The sequence below is a fragment of the Leucopleurus acutus genome, assembly GCF_964270905.1.
Source record: "Leucopleurus acutus genome assembly, chromosome: 9".
In the NCBI taxonomy this organism is placed as follows: Eukaryota; Metazoa; Chordata; class Mammalia; order Artiodactyla; family Delphinidae; genus Leucopleurus; species Leucopleurus acutus.
The window spans coordinates 69,271,249-69,284,165 of NC_139144.1; the positions used below are offsets into that span (position 1 = coordinate 69,271,249).

A 12,917-nucleotide genomic window follows, 5' to 3' on the forward strand; every position below is an offset into this window, starting at 1 on the left:
GAGTTAAAAACTAGCCAATCTGCTGAACTAAGTGTTATTAGTTTGTCTACTGGTGGATGACTATACACATAGGTGCACTTCTAAGTACTATGTTTGCTTTTCCTTCGAGCCTGCCGCTATGAGAAAATTTAAGCCAAGTGAGAGTCAGAAACGTAGAACTATGTCATGAGGAAGGCCAGAAGGAGAGTTGACTTGGGTAAGGAGTGATAGATATATTGTGACCTTAAAATAACAAAGTTGCTTACAGTATATCTCATCCTTTTAAGGGTATGTTGGCCAACCAAAGATAATTTAGAGAAGCTAAAATTTAGGAATCTGAAAACAGTCCTTAATTATGGCCTTTGCATTCAATTCACAATGAAAGCAGATTGAATTTAAACTTCCCAATAACATAGCCCTCGGGACTAATGCTCTTGGAATAAATTTAAAATGAAACTGTTTCATACTGAAATCCATTAGTCATTTCTTTAGCAAACCCTCTTAGGTAGGGCCCCTTTAGCCTACATTTCCTGATTCTGCTGTACTTTATGGTGTTATGACTAGGTCCCAAAGAACACTGTGGAATGCAATCTGTAAAAGCACTTTTTACTTAAAATTTTAAAATCAAAAATGACAGGAGAAAAAACATGGTAATTATAGCTTAACATAACAATGCAGAGGATACAGCCTGCAATGTAGTAGTTTCAATCACCATTATTATTAGCACAGTTTTTAGTAGTCATTAGTTGCTGAATTTTTAAATGTTTTGTTTATTAAGATAAAAAATATATTTTTATTTATGCAAAAGATGCCATCGAATCAGTGTTCCAAAGGTGGTGAGGAGTTAGTTTTCTCATTATCACAAGATCTTTCCTCAGGCATGCTGCAGAGAGATATTTCACTTACAGCTAAAATCCACCCAATTGCATAAGGAAACAAAGGACATTTCTGTCCAAGGATTTGGTTTACACTGTTAATTTGGAATCATTTTAGACTTACAGAAAATTTGCAAAAATAATTTAGAGAATTCCTATATACCCTTCACCCAGCTTCCCCTAATGTTAACATATTACATAAACATAGTACAATGATCAAAACCAAGACATTAATATTGGCAAAATGCTATTAACTAAACTATAGATGGTATTTGAATCCCAACAATTTTCCCATTCGTGTCCTTTTTTTTGATCACAGAATCCAATCGAGAATCCCACATAGCATTCCGTCTTCAAATCTACTTAGTCTCTCCCGATGTGTAAAAATGTCCTCAGTCTTTCCTTGTCTTTCTTGATCAGAGTCATATTTCAAACAGGATTTATTCCTTTGAGTTGAATAATAATGAAAGAACAGAAAAATCCCCAACATTTGGGAACTTTAAGAGAAAAATAATGTTTTCTTAGAAATCTTTCAAATTATTAGAGTGTGCTTTGCTAATTTTAAATGTATATATTTAAAATTATGAATTAAACTCTAGATGATTTAAATATTTAAAAAATATTTTTGAAAGAAAAAAAATTTTTCTGCACATTGCTGTTTTGTTTTTTGTTTGCAATGACCTGTCTTGAGCAGTTTAAATCTAAAATAAGATTCCTTTGGGAGTGGTTTTTGGATTTATAATTTAGAAGAATTTTTACAGAAATGGAATTAGGATAATTGCTCTGTGGCCTCTTTGGCTTAAATTAGAAGGAAATTCTATTAATTGTGTGGTATAAATTTACTCCTTTAAGTAGCTTAAAGTAAATTTCAGAGTAGTAGTAGTCAAATTTCAATGTAGTCAAATTCTGCATGTAAATACTTGTATATATTCTATGTTCCTAACTTAAGTTTCTGAAAACGTTATTTATATATATAATTTATATATATAATTTATATATATAAATTATATATATAGTCTGTATATATATGTAGACTGTATATTATATATATATATAATCTGTATATACATGCTTGTGTGTGTAATTCTCTGCAGCATTGTTGAATGCTTTACTGAGAACACATGAAAAAAATACATATTTTTCAATAAGAGCTATTTCATGTAGCATAAATGCACTTCATCAGCTTGGAGAACAAACAAAGTTCACAATAATTCTTTTTAAAATAAAAATTAATGTGACTGTCCTCCCACTTTACCACTCAAAGTATGTCCTCTCTCTGCCCCAGGAACAGAGAGATGTCCTCATAGAGTATGTCCTCATAGAGCATTCCAAATCCTGAGGAGGCTCACCCATAGTTCAGCCCCAATCTGACCTCACTTTCATTGGTGTCTAAAGCCCAGGTGTGGCTCCTTGAATCTGAAGCATGCCCAGGTATAATCTTAAGCCAATGCTTTGGATTGGATCACCTCCCTGTCAAGCTGGGGACTCTCTCCACATCCTCTTATACCACTCCTGAAAGCTGCAGCATTCACAGCCAAGGGAGCAGTTTCTCTGTTCCTGAGGCATCCTCTAAAGTACCACATCTGGTTCCTAGGACCTTGCAGAAGGAGAACTAGAGGACTCAAACCAGTGCCACATAGTGCCACCTTTACGTCAGGTGGTTTTGTAATGTCTGCTGATGTCCCTGTCTACTTAGTGTTCACTGATAGTACCGTCTTTTCTTGAGGTCAGTGTTTGCATGTGTGGAGGGGGTTGCTGAGCTAGAGAGAAGGAAGTCTTTCCTCACCATGTTATGTTCACTGTGCTCACCCTACCAACCTTCAGTTGAGTTTCTGGTACCATTACCTTTGCTGTTCTCATACCAGAAGAGTGGCATAACAAGGCTAGACACATTAAAGGAGTTTCAGAATCAAGGATAGGGCCCATGTATTACAAAAATGTGGTCTATTCAGTAGAAAAGCTATCCAGGCTTGTCAGACATGTTCATCTTTTAAAAAATATATTTATTTTTATTGAAGTACAGTTGATTTATAATGTTGTGTTAGTTTCAGGTATACAGCAAAGTGTGTGTGTGTGTGTGTGTGTGTGTGTGTGTGTGTGTGTGTATATACTTTTTAAGATTCTTCTCCACTATAGTTATTATAAGATATTGAATATAGTTCCCTGTAATATATAGCAGGTCCTCGTTGTTTGTCTATTTTATATATAGTTGTGTGTATCTGTTATTCCCAAACTCCTAATTTATCCCTCCCCCACTTTCCCCTTTGGTACCCATAAGTTTGTTTTCTATGTCTGTGAGTCTATTTCTGTTTTGTAAATAAGTTCATTTGTATCATTTTTTTTAGATATATACATTCCACATGTAAGTGATATCATATGATATTTGTCTTTCTCTGTCAGAATTACCCCATTTAGTATGATAATCTCCAGGTCCATCCATGTTGTTGCAAATGGCATTATTTCATTCCTTTTAATGGCTGAGTAATATTCCATTGTATATATATACATACATCTTCTTTATCAATTCATCTGTCAATGGACATTTAGTTGCTTTCACGTCTTGGCTATTGTAAATAGTACTGCTATGAACATTGGGATGCATGTATCTTTTCGAATTGGAGTTTTCAGACGTGTTCATCTTTTTAATGATGAATTTTAACCTCTTTGGGTTAAAATATCTATCTATCTATATAGATAGATAGATACAGATATTTATACACACACAAACACATACAAGTACAGAGAGCTGGAGGGATACTATAAAAAATGTAGGATACTCACTTGTGAGTGGGTTGTGCTGACAACCCAGTATGCGAGAGTTCATTTAAAATAAAGGTGTCCTGCAACCCATTAGAGGGAAGGAGCAAATCTTGAAACAGGGACAAGTTCTTCAGGTCATCATTGTTCAGTCAGTGTTCCAGATTTTCTACATAGGAAGAACCAAAGAAAACAGTCTTACTGGAATGGAGGGAGGGGTTGGAGGAGAGATATCTTGAAGCTGCATTTACAGAGCATCCTCCTCCACCTCCTTCTTTGATTCTCTTTATTTGGAGGTGGTTTGGGAATAGATACTGAAGGATTAGATTATATGGAGGCAGAAAGACCCTGCCCCTCAAGGAACTTCTTGGTAATCCCAAACCACAATGCAATATCTGTGCTTACCTTACACACAGAAGTTATTGTTGAATTTCTCTGCAGCTCAAAGGCTTTTTGCAATTAAGTATGAAATTTTTTTGGAGTAGAAACAAAACTGGGATGTTAGCTCCAAGAGGGCAAAAATTTTGTGTTTGTTCTTTGCTCTGTTTCGAATTCCTAGAACAGTGCATGATCCATAGTAAGAACTGAATAATAAGAACTGAATATTGGGGAGATTGGTTCAAGATGGTGGAGTAGAAGGATGTGAGCTCACTCCCTCTTGTGAGAGCACTGGAATCACAACTAACTGCTGAACAATCATTGACAGGCAGACACTGGAACTCACCAAAAAATACCCCACATTCAAAGAAAAAGGAGAAGCCACAATGAGACGGTAGGAGGGGTGCAATCACAATAAAATCAAATCCCGTAACTGCTGGGTGGGTGACTCACAAACTGGAGAACACTTATACCACAGAAGTCCACCCACTGGAGTGAAGGTTCTGAGCCCCACATCAGGCTTCCCAACCTGGGGGTCCAGCAATGGGAAGAGGAATTCCCAGAGAATCCGACTTTGAAGGCTAGCGAGATTTGATTGCAGGACTTTGACAAGACTGGGGGAAACAGAGACTCCACTCTTGGAAGGCACACACAAAGTAGTGTGCACATCAGGACCCAAGGGGAAGGAGCAGTGACCCCTTAGGAGACTGAACCAGACCTAGTGTTGGAGGGTCTCCTGCAGAGGCAGGGGGTGGCTGTGAGTCACTGCGTGGACAAGGACACTGGCAGCAGAAGTTCTGGGAAGCACTTATTTGTGTGCACCCTCCTGGAGTCCACCACTGGCCCCACCAAAGGGCCTGTAGGCTCCAGTGCTAGATTGCCTCAGGCCAAACAACCAACAGGGAGGGAAATCAGCCCCACCCATCAGCAGACAAATGGATTAAAGTTTTACAGATCTCTGCCCACCAGAGCAACACCCAGCTCTACCCTCCACCAGTCCCTCCCATCAGAAAGCTTGCACAAGCCTCTTAGATAGCCTCATCCACCAGAGGCCAGACAGCAGAAGCAAGAAGAACTACAGTCCTGTAGCCCATGGAACAAAAACCACATTCACAGAAAGACAGACAAGATGAAAAGGCAGACACCTATGTACCAGATGAAGAAACAAGATAAAACCCCAGAAAAACAATTAAATGAAGTGGAGTAGGCAACCTTCCAGAAAAAGAATTCAGAATAATGATGGTGAAGATGATCCAAGACCTTGGAAAAAGAATGGAGGCAAAGATTGAGAAGATACAAGAAAGGTTTAACAAAGATGTAGAAGAATTAAAGAAAAAACACCTAGGGGAATTAAAGAACAAACCAACAGAGGTGAACAATACAATAACCAAAATGAAAAATACACTAGAAGGAATAAATAGCAGAATAACTGAGACAGAAGAATGGGTAAGTAACCTGCAAGACAGAATGGTGGAATTCACTGCCGCACAAGAGAATAAAGAAAAAAGAATGAAAAGAAATGAGGACTGCCTAAGAGACCTCTGGGACAACATTAAACACACCAACATTCGCATTTCAGAGATCCAAGAAGGAGAAGAGAGAGAGAAAGGACCTGAGAAAATATTTGAAGAGATTATAGTTGAAAATTTTCCTAACATGGGAAAGGAAAGACCACCCAAGTGCAGGAGTCACAGAGAGTACCAAGCAGGATAAACCCAAGGAGAAACATGCAGAGACATATAGTAATCAAACTGACAAAAATTAAAGACAAAGAAAAATTATTAAAAGCAACAAGGGAAAAATGACAAATAACATACAAGGGAACTCTCATAAGGTTAGCAACCAATTTCTCAGCAGAAACTCTGCAAGCCAGAATGGAGTGGCACAATATATGTAAAGTGATGAAAGGGAAGAACCTACAACCAAGATTACTCTACCTGGCAAGGATCTTATTTGGATTCAACAGAGAAATAAAAAGCTTTACAGACAAGCAAAAGCTAAGAGAATTCAGCACCACCAAACCAGCTCTACAACAAGTGCTAAAGGAACTTCTCTAAGTGGGAAACACAAGAGGAGAAAAGGACCTACAAAAACAAACCCAAAACAATTAGGAAAATGGTAATAGAAACATACATATTGATAATCACCTTAAATGTGAATGGATTAAATACTCCAACCAAAAGACACAGGCTTACTGAATGGATACAAAAACAACACCCATCCATACGCTGTCTACAAGAGACCCACTTCAGACCTAGGGACACGTACAGACTGCTAGTGAGGGTATGGAAAAAGCTATTCCATGCAAATGGAAATCAAAAGAAATCTGGGTAGTAATACTCATATCAGAAAAAATAGACTTTAAAATAAAGAATGTTCCAAGAGACAAGGAAGTACACTACATAATGATCAAGGGATCAATCCAAGAAGAAGATATAACAATTATAAATATATATGCACCCAATATAGGAGCACCTCAATACATAAGGCAACTGCTAACAGCTGTAAAAGAGGAAATCGACAGTAGCACAATCATAGTGGGGGACTTTAACACCTCACTTACACCAATGGACAGATCATCCAGACAGAAAATTCATAAGGAAACACAAGTTTTAAATGACACAATAGACCAGATAGATTTAATTGATATTTATAAGACATTCCATCCGAAAACAGCAGATTACACTTTCTTCTCAACTGCACACAGAACATTCTCCAGGATAGATCACAAAGCAAGCCTTGGTAAATTTAAGAAAATTGAAACTGTATCAAGAATATTTTCTGACCAAAATGCTATGAGATTAGAAATAAATTACAGGGGAAAAAAACCGTAAAAAACACAAACACTTGGAGGCAAAACAATATGTTGCTAAATAATGAAGAGACCACTGAAGAAATCAAAGAGGAAATCAAAAAATATCTACAGAAAAATGACAATGAAAACACAATGATACAAAATCTATGGCATGCAGCAAAAGCAGTTCTAAGAGGGAAGTTTATAGCAATACAATCCTAACTCAAGAAAAAAGAAAAATTTCAAATAAACAATCTAACCTTACACCTAAAGGAACTAGAGAAACAAGAACAAACAAAACCCAAAGCTAATAGAGGGAAAGAAATAATAACGATCAGAGCAGAAATAAATGAAATAGAAACAAAGAAAACAATAGCAAAGCTCAATAAAATTAAAAGCTGGTTCTTTCAGAAGATAAACAAAATTGATAAACCTTTAGCCAGACTCATCAAGGAAAAGAGGGAGAGGACTCAGATCAATAAAATTAGAAATGAAAAAGGAGAAGTTACAGTGGACACCACAGAAATACAAAGTATCATAAGAGACTACTACAAGCAACTGTATGCCAATAAAATGGACAACCTGTAAGAAATGGACAAAATCTTAGAAAGTTATAACATTCCAAGACTGAACCAGGAAGAAATACAAAATATGAACAGACCAATCACAAGTAATGAAATTGAAACTGTGATTAAAAATCTTCCAACAAACAAAAGTCCAGGACCAGATGGCTTCACATGTGAATTCTAGCAAACATTTAGAGAAGAGCTAAGATTCATCTTTTTCAAGCTCTTCCAAAAAATAGCAGTGGAGGAAACACTCCCAAACTTATTCTACAAGGCCACCATCACCCTGATACCAAAACCAGACAAAGATACTACAAAAAAAGAAAAGTACAGACCAATATCACTGATGAATATAGATGCAAAAATCCTCAACAAAATACTTGCAGCCAGAATCCAACAGCACATTAAAAGGATCATACACCATGATCAGGTGAGATTTATCCCAGGGATGCAAGGATTCTTCAATATACGCAAATCAATCAATGTGATACACCTTATTAACAAATTAAAGAATAAAAACCATATGATCATCTCAATAGATGCAGAAAAAGCTTTTGACAAAATTCAACACCGATTTACAATAAAAACTCTCCAGAAAGTGGGCATAGAGGCAACCTACCTCAACATAATAAAGGTCATATAGGACAAATCCACAGCAAACATCATTCTCAATGGTGAAAAACTGAAAGCATTTCCTCTAAGATCAGGAGCAAGACAAGGATATCCACTCTCACCACTATCATTCAACATAGTTTTGGAAGTCCTAGCCTCGGCAATCAGAGAAGAAAAAGAAATAAAAGGAATACAAATTGGAAAAGAGAAGTAAAACTGTCACTACCTGCAGATGACATGATACTATACATAGAGAATCCTAAAGATGCCACCAGAAAACTACTAGAGCTAATCAATGAATTTGGTAAAGTCCCAGGATACAAATTTAATGCACAGAAATCTCTTGCATTCCTATACACTAATGATGAAAAATCTGAAAGAGAAATTAAGGAAACACTCCCACTTACCATTGCAACAAAAAGAATAAAATACCTAGGAATAAACCTACCTAAGGAGGCAAAAGACCTATTTTCAGAAAACTATAAGACACTGATGAAGGAAATTAAAGATGATACAAACAGATGGAGAGATATACCATGTTCTTGGATTGGAAGAATCAATATTGTGAAAATGACTATACTACCCAAAGCAATCTACAGATTCAATGCAATCCCTATCAAATTACCAATGCCATTTTTTACAGAAGTAGAAGAAAAAAATCTTAAAATTTATATGGGGAATAAAAGACCCTGAAGAGCCAAAGAAATCTTGAGGGAACGAAATGGAGCTGGAGAAATCAGACTCCCTTACTTCAGACTATACTAAAAGCTACAGTAATCAAGACAATATGGTACTGGCACAAAAACAAATATAGATCAATGGAACAGGATAGAAAGCACAGAGATAAACCCACACACCTATGGTCAACTAATCTATGACAAAGGAGGCAAGGATATACAATGGAGAAAAGACAGTCTCTTCAATAAGTAGTGCTGGGAAAACTGGACAGCTACATGTAAAACAGTGAACTTAGAACACTCCCTAACACCATACACAAAAATAAACTCAAAATGGATTAAAGACTTAAATGTAAGATCAGACACTGTAAAACTCTTAGAAGAAAACATAGGAAGAACACTCTGACATAAATCACAGCAAGATCTTTTTTTTGTCCCACCTCCTAGAGTAATGGAACTAAAAACAAAAACAGGTGGGACCTAATGAAACTTAAAATCTTTTGCACAGCAAAGGAAACTATAAACAAGATGAAAAGACAACCCTCAGAATGGGAGAAAATATTTGCAAACGAATCAACGGACAAGAGATTAATCTCCCAAATATGTAAACAGCTCATGCAGCTCAATATTAAAAAAACAAACAACCCAATCCAAAACTGGGCAGAAGATCTAAATAGACATTTCTCCAAAGAAGACATACAGATGGCCAAGAAGCACATGAAAAGCTGCTCAACATCACTAATTATTAGAGAAATGCAAATCAAAACTACAGTGAGGTACCACCTCACACCAGTTAGAGTGGGCATCATCAAAAAATCTACAAACTGGCTTCCCTGGAGGCGCAGTGATTGAGAGTCTGCCTGCTGATGCAGGGGACACGGGTTCCTGACCCAGTCCAGTAAGATCCCACATGCTGCAGAGCGGCTGGGCCCATTAGCCATGGCCGCTGAACCAGCATGTCCGGAGCCTGTGCTCTGCAATGGGAGAGGCCACAACAGTGAGAGGCCCACGTACTGCAAAAAAAAAAAAAAAAAAAAAAATCTGCAAACTACAAATGCTGGAGAGGGTGTGGAGAAAAGGGAACCCTCTTGCATTGTTGGTGGGAATGTTAATTGATACAGCTACTAAGGAGAACAGTATGGAGGTGCCTTAAAAAACTAAAAATAGAATTACCATATGACCCAGCAGTCCCACTACTGGGCATATACCCAGAGAAAACCATAATTAAACAAGACACATGCAACCCAATGTTCATTGCAGCACTATTTACAATAGCCATGTCCTGGAAGCAACCTAAATGCCCATCGACAGACAAGTGGATAAAGAAAATGTGATACATATACACAGTGGAATATTACTCAGCCATAAAAAGGAATGAAGTTGGCATTTGTAGAGATGTGGATGGACCTAGAGACTGTCATACAGAGTGGAGTAGGTCAGAAAGAGAAAAACAAATATCGTATATTTTTGCATATATATAGAACCTAGAAAAATGCTGCAGATGAACCGGTTTGCAAGGCAGAAATAGGTACACAGATGTAGAGAACTAATGTATGGACACCAAGGGGGGAAAGCGGGAGGGGGGTGGTGGTGGTGGGATGAATTTGGAGATTTGGATTGACATATATACACTAATATGTATAAAATAGATAACTAATAATAACCTGTTGTATAAAAATAATAAATAAAATTTTTAAAAAAAGAACCAAAAATAAAAAAGAACTGAATATTTGTTCTTGAATGAACTTGTGTATTTAGCCACAAATTAGTTAAATTAGTCAAATGCATTATCTGGGCTTCCCTGGTGGCACAGTGGTTGAGAGTCCACCTGCCGATGCAGGGGACACGGGTTCGTGCCCCAGTCCGGGAAGATCCCACGTGCCGCGGAGTGACTGGGCCCGTGAGCCACGGCCACTGAGCCTGCGCATCTGGAGCCTGTGCTCCGCAACGGGAGAGGCCACAACAGTGAGAGGCTCGCATATGGGAAAAAAAAAAAAAAAAAATGCAGTATCTAATTCATCATGGCAGTTCTTGCAATAAAGTATTTTACAGTCATTAGGATGGTTTATACCAGTATGTATTGTCATAGAAAAATGTTTATGATTTAGGAAAGATAAGTAAATGTCTTATTTGCATAAATTATATTTATTTGTAAATTACTTTTGAAAAATATATATCATTTGAAAATTATGTAGGTGCATATATAGATGCAAAGTCATAGACTTGGATGTAAATAAAATAATTCTTAGGTGATTGTATTCAGATTAGTTGAATGTAACTAGTGAAATTCAAATGAAATCAATAGAGGTGATTTAAAAAATTAATAGTTGGAAAAAAATAACAGTGGTTGAATGTCAGCACTCAATATTATTTGTATTAATATTAGCTAAAATTATTAAAATTGAGCCACACCAGTGGTAGAAGTTATTGGAAATTATGGCATTAAAAATAAAAAAGCAAACACACTCACTTCTATAGTTGAACAAGTTACAAAAACTATACAAATGGACAAATGATATTGAAAAAATTACCGATTTTTTCCCCCAAGCCAAGAAATTACTGGCTTTTTGGTAAAGATATAAAATTATCTTATAGATAGGGTTAGCATCAGTCACCCTACTTGACTAATGTGTAAGATGGATAACAGAGGGGATTTTCAAGGTGCCCCATGCATAAGACAAATATCTCACACTTTTTGGGTTTATATATATTTGTGTTCAACCCTATCTCCCCTCTAGATCAAGGAACATGATACCAGCACAGGATAGGCAGTTAATAAATGCTCATTGAACGAACTCATGATTGTCTGGGTTTAGTGGGAAACAGTGGTACAGGTACTGAAAAGTAGGGGCAATGGCAATGATAGTAGCAGTATCGTGGACCCAAACTTTGTGTGGTAGTGTAGACAAATTCAAAAGATCCTCACCTTTCGCTGGCTTTTGAAAATTGGATCTTGTATAACTTTTATCTGTACCCAAACTTAAATTGTTTTGTCTTCCATTCTTTTTGGCAATAAAAGTTGTTTCCTGCAAACTCTGGCTCAGTAGAGGAAGTAAAACCCTAATTCTACCTCACCCTCCAGCACCATCAGACGCTAATAGAGTTTTACGTACAGGATATATCTCCTCATCATTGTATTGAATTTTTAGAATTGCTTCCTCAGTGCAGTTGTAAGGCTTTGAAAAGTTCTGTTTGTAGAGTTGGTGATTGGGTAACATATTTCGAGTGAAGTTGTAAAGAGTCCATGAATAAAAAGAGCAGAAGAGAAGAAAAAGATATAGATTGAATCTAAGGATGTTAAAATGCAATTTTAGCTTTTTCTCTGATAACAGGCTTTGCCTTTGGTTTCTTTCTACATTTGAATGAGGTACATGGAAAACTGAGCTACTTTTAAGAGAAGGCTACACTGTGATTGTTTCTTTTTTCTTTTTCTTCATTTCTTCTTTCCTTTTTTTAAAAAAAATAATATAGGCAATCTTTTCCAAAAGTTGATGTCTTGAAGTAAATACTATACTTCTCTTCTTACGGTGGTTTGACTCAATGCTTCAGATTGGCAAAGAAGAAATTTGTACTCCATCTTCTTGTGTTTTTACAGCTTCGTTTGCATAAATGTGCAATTTATGTAGGGGTTGATGTACTGTATTGAGAAATTCAGAGACAGCTGCCAGGGCCATCTTGCAGGGAAGCTCTGCTGAACCTGAAATTTAATTTAAATATTTCATTTCATTATCATAGATTGCAGTGTTGGTAGTAAACTCTCCCTTCTTTAGAATCAGCACTAATCCAATCCATGAAAATTCAATGGCCCTGTCCACAAATTTTGTGACTGAAAGCAGGGAACTGCAGACTTTGCAATGTAGATTGCCTGAAAGAATACTTTTGACTTCTTTCTTAGAAGGAAGAATCTTCGTCTTAGGAATTCAGGTAATAGAATTCAATTAAATTAACTAAAAAATTGTGCTTATTAATTTTCTCCTGCTACATCACCAGACATAAATGCAAGTCAGCTGACATCTTTCACTTTCCACTAAGCTTTTTGAAATTAACCATTTTTGTTAAGTTTAGCTGCTGCAATTAACTGCTGATTTCACCTCTGCATGGGCCTTGCTTCAGATGGTGTTAGGTGTATCAACACCATTGAAGTCAATGGCACATGCTGGTGATTAATAACTACTTCGTTACTCAGAAAAAGGCTTCTCTTCGTTAATAATGATTATGGAAAATTTCCTATAAAAATATTATTTCTAGGACTTCCCTGGTGGTCCAGTGGTTAAGGCGC

The 12,917-nt window shown here is 36.7% G+C and overlaps 1 protein-coding gene across 4 annotated transcripts in view; it reads left to right on the top strand.

The window, feature by feature from the left end:
• Positions 1 to 12,917, top strand: part of DNAJB9 (DnaJ heat shock protein family (Hsp40) member B9) — a 562,457-nt gene that overhangs the window by 314,254 nt on the left and 235,286 nt on the right. The gene's annotated exons all lie outside the window — the stretch shown is intronic.